Source organism: Neomonachus schauinslandi, chromosome 3 (assembly GCF_002201575.2).
Source record: "Neomonachus schauinslandi chromosome 3, ASM220157v2, whole genome shotgun sequence".
NCBI classification, from domain to species: Eukaryota; Metazoa; Chordata; class Mammalia; order Carnivora; family Phocidae; genus Neomonachus; species Neomonachus schauinslandi.
This window is the reverse complement of record NC_058405.1, coordinates 25,231,593-25,243,472: the sequence shown is the minus strand read 5'-3', so window position 1 is coordinate 25,243,472 and position 11,880 is coordinate 25,231,593.

Below are 11,880 nucleotides of genomic sequence, written 5' to 3'. Positions count from 1 at the left end.
CATGCAGGCCGTAGTCTTGAAATGCTTTTTCTCACTGGAAGATACCAGAAGTTGTAGAGATAGCTGATTCCAGGTATATTTTCCAGGGAAGCAAATATAGAAGATGATACTAGATCATGGTGCTAGATCATTTCATAAGAGATGTTTCCAGGGACATACTGAAGGGACACAGGTGCCAATAATAAGAGGCTTTCATTAGTTCCTTTAGTCATATTAGATGTAACATTTTGAACTTTAATTATGACGGTAGTTGCAATGGATTGAGTAATAAGAGAGTAAATGAGAGGAAGTATCTCTTTATAATAGAATATCAATTAGTAAATAAAGAAGTAATTATAGAACTAGAATACCAACACAGTAGATAGATTAAGCAGATGCAAACTAAATATATCAACACAGATACTAAGCATCAATGGCTCTTACATCACAAATTAGAAACAATCTGATATTATTTACCTCTTGCAGTCCTACCATACACCACCAGTAGTCAAAGTTTGAGTCTTGTCAAGGGAATAAAACCTAATACTGACTCAGTCTCTGGAATGCAGGTGCCAATTTACAGAAAATACAGAAGACAAAGAAGCATGTTGAACTGCATCAATATATGCAATCAGCAAAACCCAAAACCAAAGTTCAAATGGACCAAATTCATTCAGTGTATTTTTTATAACAATAAAAAAACCCCACAAAGCTGAATAAATTACGTTTGTACCAAAGGTGTTTGTCTTCTGTATAAAACATCTAAAACATGTATTAAATCACTAATACAATTTATCTTTGTAAGGATAGAAGCACAGACAACTGTCCTTCTCCAAGAATTACTTGAATTACAAGTATTACTTGAAAGTTGAAAAGTAAAAGTGCTGTTATAATATATATTAACAATAACTAAAGCAACAATAAAACATCTTCTCTCTAAAAATTTTTAGAGTTGCAGCTAGTTATTGAATCTGTATGTGTATGATCCAAAAAATGCTTAGAGATTCACACTGATCAATTAAATTAGTGAAAGTCACTTAGTGTTAAAATTCAGTCTGTCAGCATGTGGTAGATCCGCTGAATTAAACCAAATTTTCCACCCAAACAGGTTAATTAGTGCTCATTAGCAAACTCATTCATTTTGCTCTTCTTTGCCAGGCTGCATGACTCTTATGAATATTAGACAGATGTTATCTTCTAGCACTGCTGGAAACTCCCTACAGAAGAGTCTCATCTCATTCCCTTTTCAAAGGCCTTTTGTTCCTAACAAACTTATCTCCTGCCACATTTGAGATGATTCCCTGGCTACAATTTTTAAACTATTTAAAACAACAAAGATGTAATAATAATTATCACAAGTGATTGTAGATTGGTTTGCATTTTATAAACCACTTTCTTTTCCATCATCACCTTTGATATTCTCAGTGACCCTTTTAAATGATTTATTGTTAAGGTTGGGAAGCATTATTATTCATCTAAGGTCATACAATTAGAAGATGATGACGACTGTAGCTTCATCTCAGGACTTCTGGATGCAATTGTGTATCATTTACACATGCACACACACACACACACACACAGATTCAAACCCAGTCTTCTGAATAAAACTCTGCATTGCTTCTGCAAATCCCTGCAATGTGAGAGAGCCAGGTTATAGCAGTGATTTCAAGTTAGCCAGTAAGAAGTACCAAGTACAGTTCAAGGTTCTGTAAAGACATTCAAATTACAATATTTCTACTCTTATACAGTGTACAGTCCTGACATGAAAAAGTAAGATTTTACTTATTATTTGCATTACTAAACACAGATTTTCCTTTGTTTCCTTAAGCCATATTATTAAACATGTACAATGGAATAGAGAGGTGTAAGCAGAAGCACTAGAATAAAAAAAGCCAGATTTCCACTTTGCTTTAGTGAAAGTATGATTTGGAATAAGCTACTTAAATTTCTGAGCCTTATTATCTGTGTCACCAAAGTGGATTGTTTTAGCACCAAAAGGAATGATGCCTAAAAAAGATAAAGCACTTGATACAGTGCTTCCCACAGGTAAGCACTCAATAAATGTTTGGTACTAAGTTATTATCTCAACTGAGGGACCAAATTGAAGTGCTTAATCAGTGTTTTCTTGATGTCATTTAAGTAGGTGTAATGTTCTGAGGATAACTCACTGACCCACAGAAAATTCAATGCTACAACTAGAAGCATCTAGAAAAACAATAAAAGATCCACTGTAAGGGTGAGCATTAATTAAAAGGTAATTTTTCCCGTATGATTTTGAAAATAAAGTCTAGAGCAGTTTCAGTATTGCTGTTTCTATACACTTTGTTCATATCCTGACATCTTATTTGCCATCTGTTGATTTGAATTAGTATACTCAACTGGCTGGTAAAAACTTTTATATACATTTAACATACATTTCTCTCTAGATGAATGATTAAGGTCAAATATATCAGTGGAATTCACAATATTAATTGATAAATGGATACTTAATACAGAATAAGGCAATCATCTTACAATGTTGTTTAATACCGTGTTGTTAGAATATTCAGAATAAGGGTATAATCATGAAAAGTATCTATGAAAACATCTTAACAGGGCTTTATAAGAAATTACATATAACCAAACTCACAAACATCTGTGAAACATATGAGAAAAAGTGAGCAAATTGAAATATAAATTTTTCTTGATTGGAAAAAAGTCAAAAGTATAAAGATGCCAGTTATTTCCATATTGACAAGTATCTCAAAAATCCACCCATAGTGGGCAGTTTTACCATATGTAATGTTTACAAAATGCATTCTCAATTTTAGGTATTCAGCTGAAGGAGCTAATGGAGCCTGGAAGTAAATGTGCATATATGAAGTATATTAATTGGAAGTTTATAATAGATGAATATATAAAAACATTTATTAGCTATTGCTACAAGATAACATGCTATTATGAAGGGATATATCATAGTATGCCATACTTTGGAAAAATAATGTATTTATCTGTATTGCACATATGGATGATTAGATATCTATCTACTTATGTATGTATATGTAGATACATAAATATATGTCTCTAGATATCAAAAATAATTAAAATGAATATACCAAAATGTTAACTTCTTTCTGAGTGTGGGCACATAGGTTATTTTAAAACTATTTTACTGAAATTTGCAAGTCACTTACCGTTATCACATATTGTTTCTGTAATTTCTCTGTTCCCTTTGCATACAAGCTCAATTATGCTGTTGCCTCCTCTTTTCCCTTGCTCACAATCCCCACACCCACTTACTTGTTTGTATACCTTCTTCATGTGAGATAACACAACTGACAAAGCATGTGGATCCATTTTGATAACCGAGGCTCTTGCATTTCGACAGAATAGAGATACCCATGAAAATGGATGCTCCATTTTGGTGTTTGTTTAACTGTTTTGGTCACTACTGGTCACTATTTTATATTACTGGCAAGAAGAGTGCCTGACACCATGTACATATTCAGCAAATGTTTCGACTTAATTAAGCAATTACCAGAATTTACAAATACATGCTTTGTTCTGCCTTGAAAGCAGAATGATTATTTTTTTTTAACTCTAGTCAGGAATTAAAAATGAGTAACTCATGGAATTGAGTAACTCATGGCTATATTAAATATTGTGAGTGAATAAATGTCCATCTGTTTAAAGATACAATTCTAAACTTAGAGTACTAAGCCTAAATAAAGAGTGACTAAGCCTAAGGTTTTTAAATGGTTGCCAGTGTTTTAAATGGTTGCTGGCCCCGAGATAACAGTGGGATATAACAGACTCCCATGAATAAAAATGCCCTAAAAGAGTTGAGTCGTGTGTGAGGGTAAAAGGAGAATCATGCCCCATAGGAAGGTGGTGTAGAAGCTCTAGAAATGGAATGTATATGTACTTAAACACTTCCCATATTCCCATGATTTCCGGTATTACTTGCAAGAACATGTCTTTGCTCAATCCTTTGCTTCTGAAAATGATTGGCCATCAATACCAATTGATAATCTGCGGAAATAGGTTTAGAAAAACAATGTGATCACATCTTTACTGTTGAAATAAGGTCTGCTTCTTGGGTCCAGCAAATGTTGTTGCAACTCCAGGCCCTGATCCTAGTTGGGGGTGTTAAATATACCTCTTTTCTAAAGTGTGTGTGTGTGTGTGTGTGTGTACCTGCACACATGTGTGTAAGTGGTATATCTGTATGTTTATTTGTAATGGTATCCCAATAGGACCTTTTAAAAATACCAATCATGCATTCTTATTTCAAGTACCATTAACTCTAGCCCTTTAAATTTTCCCCTGAGATCTCAGTTATATTCAGCTCCAGCTATATTTATTTTGAATAAAGGTATTATAAAGGCATACAGGATGCCTTCCCTCTGCTCTTTAGATTCATTCTCTACCTTTTTCTTCTTTTCTCTGCCTCAGTAGGCAGTCTCCGTGATTAGTTATTATCAATGTGTTCCTGTGCCCTCTGCCTTCCAGTTGGATCCAAGTATTTATTTCCCTAATTCCCCTTGTGAGTTTGACTTGAATTTGTTGTGTTCCTTGGGCAAAAGGTCACTGCTCCTCTCAAGGTAACCCTATTTTACACTCTTGTTCTAAATTCTAGTAACTCCACCTTCCCTTTGTTCCTTAAGATTTGCAGGCAGTGGTAACTCTAATTATGCTAGCTTTGGGTTTGTGCGTTAATCCTTGCATTTACCCTCACCCCAGTCACACCTTTGTAAATTAATCCTTTGTAATGATTATTATTTTATAGTGCTATATTTATCCAATTGTGATTGCATTTGATATAAAAATTGATATTACAAATAACCCAGGAAACATGAATTTGTGTGGGGTTGTTCAAACATTGAAGGCAAACACATATTCAAGCCACATTACTGGAGCAAACAGGATTAATCTGTAGTATAAGAGGTCTCAAAATTGCTCAAATTATTACCAGTGGTTACTTAGGATGAATTATAGGTAGAAGGCATAACATTCAGAGAACAAGTCATTGTGGTATTTAGTTGCTATGGCAACTAGAGTGATTATAAAGATAGTAGATTCATCGGATTTCTTTGCACAGTTCTAGAGAACAAACAGAGAACAAAAACTTAGGAGTTATCAATATACAATTAATATCCATAGAAACCAGAGATATTTCCAAAATCTTTGAAAAGGTCTCTCAGCTCCTATAATGATAATAATGAGTTTAAGGACCTTGAAGTTCCAAATTTTCCTAAATTTCCCTTCCTCCCACTCTTACCCAGGGATCTGATCTCCTCATGCCAACATTTCAATGGTTACATTCAGGGTATTATCTTCATAAGCTGAGGTCAATTTTTCTTAGGTGTATCCACATTACCTTTTATTCCTTTCATTGCCTTCACATCCCTAATGAAAATCAAACCTAATAAAATCCTGCTAAAGAAGTACAAGTCCTGATTCCAGAGAAAATCACCTTGACATTGAAAAAATGATAAGATTTCTATGATCTGTACTGGCATAAGACTGGGAGAAATTGTGGATGTGATTCTAGTGTAATAGAGCAAAGGAAAAATAACAAAGATGGTTCGGTCAAATATATTGAGAAGCATTTAAGTTTTAAAGTCTTGATTTGATTAATAGGAAGTAATAGTCTACTAGATGGGCTATTCAAAGGCAGACTAAATGATGACATTAATTAATAACATGAAAACATCATAATTTCCTCATGATATTGCAGTGAATGTAGTCTGAAGAGCTAAGAATATGGGAATATGGGAATGTTGAAGTGAATCAATTAAGTGCACATTGCTCAGCTGCCCCTAAGAATACATCCCAGCAGGGCCTTCCATCACCATATATTAAGACCAGTATTTTTGAGGAGTGACTCCCTAATCCTTGAAAAGCTCTCTATATAGCAGTGTTGACTAGGGGTGATAGATAATACAGTAGACACAGTCATCCTGATGTCATGGTAATAATAGAACCCAGGGATGTAGAGGCCAGTTGGCAATAGTAAACCATCAGGGACAGCATGAGTGCAATTACCACAATTAAACTACACTGGCACAAAGTTAATTAGGTGTTTTAAGCTCAAGGATTTATGACAATGGTTAAATGATCTCAGAGCACCTAGAAATTATACAGAAATTCAGCTTCTAAAAGTACCACTTGACATATGTAGCAAGAACAGTTCTAGGTCTGTTGAGGTCTGCTGAGTGGAAAACTCACTTGTCCACAGTAATGGTTATTCTAATAACCTTTTTAGGAATTGTTAGACATAGACTCTGAATGTGAGCTGACCTTTGGTCACCTCAAAAGTTACTGTGGTCTTTCATTCAATGTAAAGATTTGTGGCAGTCATCTGGTAAATGGATTCTTGGTCTGAGTCCAAGTAGTTTCAATAGGACTATAGCTTTCTTGTCAAATTATTCCTCAATTCTGAAATGAATAGTTGAAACTTACATGTTTGCTACATGGTAGAATTTCATTTTGTTTTCCTAAACCATGGAGTGAGAGACATTATGGTAAAAATACTCAAATTGAAGGCACCATGTTTGAGTCTCTCTTTCCTTTAGCCACAATAGTAAACCAAAAACCATGCCGCATTTGTAGGGAGAATTGCAGAGGTCAGCATGCCAACTGAAATCTTTTGGGATGCACGGGTGCTGATTTCTACATCTCCTTTTAATTTGCCTATTTGGCTGATCCAAAGTCCATTGGTTAAAGTAAATGTCAGTAGATTATCAATAATAATGTGCAGTAATAACATTCATAGGTGCAGTACCAGATACTTAGAGTAATGTTCCTCCTAGTTGTCTAGGAACTTAAGAACTTATGAAAGTTCAAGGGCCTGCCAAATTGATGGAGTTTAGAGGATTCCATGGTATGAGGTATCCATTTTAAGATCAGAGTCAAGTTGCTAAAGCTCTGTGCAGTCCATCCTGGAGAAAGAGGAACATTATTTAGATTTGAGAGGGAACATTCACCACATTTCAGATGCTTCTTATATTCATGTACTGGAAAATCTCTAAGCCTGCTGGATGTGACTGGTCATGAATCAAATAATGCCTCTTCAGCAGTTACCTGCAAACTTCCCTGCCATTTGTAGACCCAGCTAATTATAAGTGTTGAGGAAACAAAAATCTTGTATAGAATCTTTAGCAAACCCATAGGCCAAATACAACATAGACCCCTAGGGTTTTGGAAAAGGACACACTTTTTTTTCTACCAACAGATTCTGTGACTTGCTAATTGTCCAGTAGAGCCTACAAGCCAGATTAGCATGCATACCAAGTGAATATGAAGCCATCATCACCTGTAATACCATTATTAGTAGTTTATCCAATAAACTACACAATTTGATGGGTATGTAAATATCCCATTATAAAATAGAAATAGTGTACAGGAGAGTAGGCCTGAGAAATTTTGGAAGGTGTGATTAAACTGTATTAGCAGTGAGTTGGTTGAACAGAATTCCATGGCATCGGATGCTACTACTTCATTACTTATCCACTAGCCTATACCTAGGGGTACACATGATCTCAAAAACATGGGCTTCCCTCTCCAGAGATTATCTGGTTGCAGAAATACCTTGTTGCCTAACCTGCATTGGCCATCATTTTACTTGATATGGCACTCTCAGTGGGATTCCAGCTAACTACCAGGTGGCAAATCAACCACATTGGGCTCCAAACATCGTACAAATGGAAGGTCTCTCTTCTCACATGTATTGAACTACATTCTGGGTATGGATTTGCCTTTATTGCCCTCAGAGGCTCTTCTAACACCACCACCCATGAAACTTTACCATTCTTTATTCAACATATTTCACACATCTCATGTCTGACCAAAGAAGTGTAGCAATGGGCTCATGGCATGGGGTTCATTTGTCTTATTTTGTGTTCCCTTACCCATAAAGAGCTGGCTTAATAGAATCATTGACTGGTATACTGAAGAGCTAGTTATGGTGCTAGCTGGAGACATGTGGTTGAGAAAATTGGGAGTTTGTATAACATTATTGAGCATATGGCTTAAATTAATGGTCAATTTATAGCAAGGATGGACAGATTGGGATCCACCAATTATTACATTAAATAACTCAAAGAAGAAACCATACTTCCTTTCATCATGACCTTTGGATTTTGAAGAGCGTAGTAACCAAATCTGAAATGCTTCTAAGGGGATTCAGTGATACTTGTCACCATTTGAGCTCCTTATAGCAAAGGACCTACAGACAGAGATTAAGATCACTCTCTTCACCATCACGACAGATTTTTCCTATCTGGGAAGATTTGGGTCTATGTATAAAATAAGAGAAAATGAAATAATATTACAGATATATTAACTCACAAGCTTAAAAAAATCTAATTTTAAACTCATGATTCAGATGATCAGCAGTTTGATCTTAACTGGATAATTCTGATCTCAGCTGAACTCATTCATGCATCTTTAGAAATCAGCTTTGGTGTTGACTTTGCAGCAAGTAAACTTTGCTTCTGTAGGGTTGACTGGGTTTTAGCCAAGTTTCTCCGCATAGTCTCTCATCCTCTAGTAGGCTAGTGGAGCCTTGTTCAAATGACGACTCAACAAAATTCCTGGAACAAGGGCAGAAACATACAAGATACTTTGAGGCCTGGATTCAAATCTCACACAATATTAATTCCCATGTATTTATTGCCAAAACAAATCCAAAGGCTAGCCCATATTAAAAAGACAAAAGATTCATTTTATTGATGGAAAAAGCTGTAACATTACAATGCAATGTTGTGTGCATATGGGGGAAACTGCAAGATTGTGAACATTTTTGCACTTTAATATGGAGCAAAATATTTGTAACCAAATGAGATTAATTGGGGTGACTCTTATTATTCTCTTGTCAAAGAAAAACTTCAGAAATCCAATATAGAAAAGACCAGAAAGAATTGGATGCTATATGAATAAAGATATGGATCACATGATCAGATAAAGTAGATATTAAAAAGTTAGGAGATACTAAGGGGACATTTGAATGTGTGTGGAAAAAGGCAGACTTGATTAGCTATTGGGTCAGCATTAAAGGTAGCAACAATGTGGGATCCCATATTCCATATTACTTACTATCATCATCTGTCCCTAATCTTGTATAAAACCATTGTGTGTGACTAACATTTAATTTTCAGATAGGGGTTTGGCTAACATCAACAGTTAATATAGTTGTGTTTGAAACTTGGTGCTTCCTCTGAGTTAGGGATGAGTCTTTTATTATAGAAAAAAATCTAAGAGTAGATCCTGAAAATTTACATAGTAGACTGTAGTGAATATCTCCCTATTATCCTGTAGATCTTTTCCACTTGCTTTTCATTCCAGGGTTCTAAGAAGAATGGACTAAGGCAATGGGTATTCAGTGCTTTCTGGTCTCTCATCTATTTTAGCTACAAGGAGCCCTGGCAACAGATCAGAGGATGGAGAAGAGTGAACTCATTTTTTAAGGCATCCTGCTGTCCAAATCTCTTGTAAGCCCATGCTGTCATTAAATGTCCACCACTATTTAGCACTGTGCAGGATATGCAAGTTCTGTTGGCTTTAAGTATTCCAACCAAACTAGAGGTGATATATTCACCCAGGAGCAGTTTATAGGTTTTTCACACAAGATAAAATAGCAATGATGTTTTCAATAAATATTGTGGTATAATTTCCAAAATACCTGTATTATTATGGATATTTCATTTAAACACTCTCAGAATACATATTTTAGTATCAGTAAGATTAAATACTTGAAGAAGAAAAAAGAGACAGCATGCAAAACATCACTGTGATCATTTCTGCTACCATGTCTGCTATTCCCTGGCTTTCGGTGGTATGTTGCGCAGATTTTTTTTTTCTTTTAATGTAGAGAAATTGGTAGAGTTTTAACTTTCTCCCTTCTAGCTTCATATTTTTTGAGAGGTGGTCTCAGGACTACCATCTCTCTCAGCTCTGGTTATGAGCTCTGAGTTGCTTCAATTTTAAGTTTTCTTAATGTTGACCCAGAAGGGAAGCAATTTTCCCAGTCTTAGTTCACCTCCACAAACAGAAGAGTTCTACACACTCTGCAGAAGGCTCCTCCCAAGAGGCTCATAGTCAGCACCCAGAGGAAGGTGTGATAGGTGGTAAAGAGATATATGCATTAGTGGGTATGTTTTCAGGAGGCAAGTGATGAAGAGATCCTGGAGGGCTTGTTGTGAGCAGTTAGAGCCTTAGAAGTTTGGTAAGGGGAAGCAAAGGTATATTGTTTCCTTTCTATTGCTTACTTCTAATTTCATTTACTCTTCTTATTCTACTTTTTAATGGTGAAGTTTAATTATATATTAAATATATAATATATTAAATATATAATATATTAAATATGTAATTATATATAATAAATAATAATAAAGGTGAAGTTTAAATAACTGATTTTAAACTGTGTTCCCTAAGTGATAAGAGTTTTTACAATTATACATTTCCCTCTATAGAATGCTTTTAGATGCAGCATAATTTCTGATATGCTATATTTTCTTTTTTTTATTTTCTTTTTTTAGATTTTATTTATTTGAGAGAGAGAGACAGAGGTAGTGAAAGAGAGAGCACAGGTGGGGAGGAGAGGGAGAAGCAGGCTCCCCACAGAGCAGGGAACCCGATGCGGGACTCGATCCTAGGACCCTGGGATCATGACCTGAGCCAAAGGCAGACGCTTAACCAACTGAGCCACCCAGGCGCCCTTGATATGCTATATTTTCATTATGATTTATTTAAAAATAGTCCATGTGACTTTTTGACCCATAAATTCTTTAGAAAAGGTTTACTTAATTTCCAAATATTTGGGGGTTTCCTAGATATCTTATTATTCATAGATTTTTAATGTAATGTAGTTGCAGCTAGAGCATATATGTGTATATCTATAATAATTTAAAATTAATTGAAAAATCTGTTTAGGATCTAGTATTTTGTCTAATATATGGTCTTCCTTGGTGAATTTCCCATATGCACTTGAATTGTATTAAGCAGCTATTGGTTATAGTGTTTTTAAACTTTCATTACAACTTCTTGTTCAATCCATCATTTGTTTACCGTATCCAAAAGTATACTGTTAGTTTTCCAGAGCTGTCATAACAAATTACCACACACTAGGTGGCTTAAACCAACAAAAAAGATTATCTTACAATTCTGGAAACTAAAAGTCCAAAATCCAGGTATCAGCAGGATTGGTTCATTCTTTTTTTTTTTTTTTTAAAGATTGTATTTATTTATTTGACAGAGAAAGACAAAGCGAGAGAGGGAACAAGCAAGGGGAGTGGGAGAGGGAGAAGCAGGCTTCCCGCTGAACAAGGAGCCCGATGCGGGGCTCGATCCCAGGACCCTGGGATCATGACCTGAGCCGAAGGCAGATGCTCAACAACTGAGCCACCCAGGTGCCCCAGCATTGGTTCATTCTTGAGGTTGTGTGGGAGAACCTGTTCCATGCCTCTTCCTAACTTCTGGTGGTTGCTGGAAATCTTTGGTGTTCCTTGGCTTATAGGTGCATCTCTCTAATCTCTGCCTCTGTCTTTGCATGACATTCTCCCTTGTGTGTCTGTGTATTCACATTGTCTTACCTTCTGCATGTTTGTGTCCAAATTTCCCTCTTCTTTTTTTATTTATATTTTTTATTCTTTATTTAAATTCAATTTAGTTAACATATACTGTATTGTTAGTTTCAGGGGTAGAATTTAGTGGTTCATAAGTGTTTCTTAAATTCCACCTATGTGTGAAATCATATGGTATTTATCTTCCTCTGACTGACTTATTTCACTTAGCATAATACCCTTTAGTTCCATCCACATCATTGCAAATGGCAAAATTTCATTCTTTTTGATGGCTGAGTAATATTCCATTGTATATATATATATATATATATATATATATATATATATATATATATAT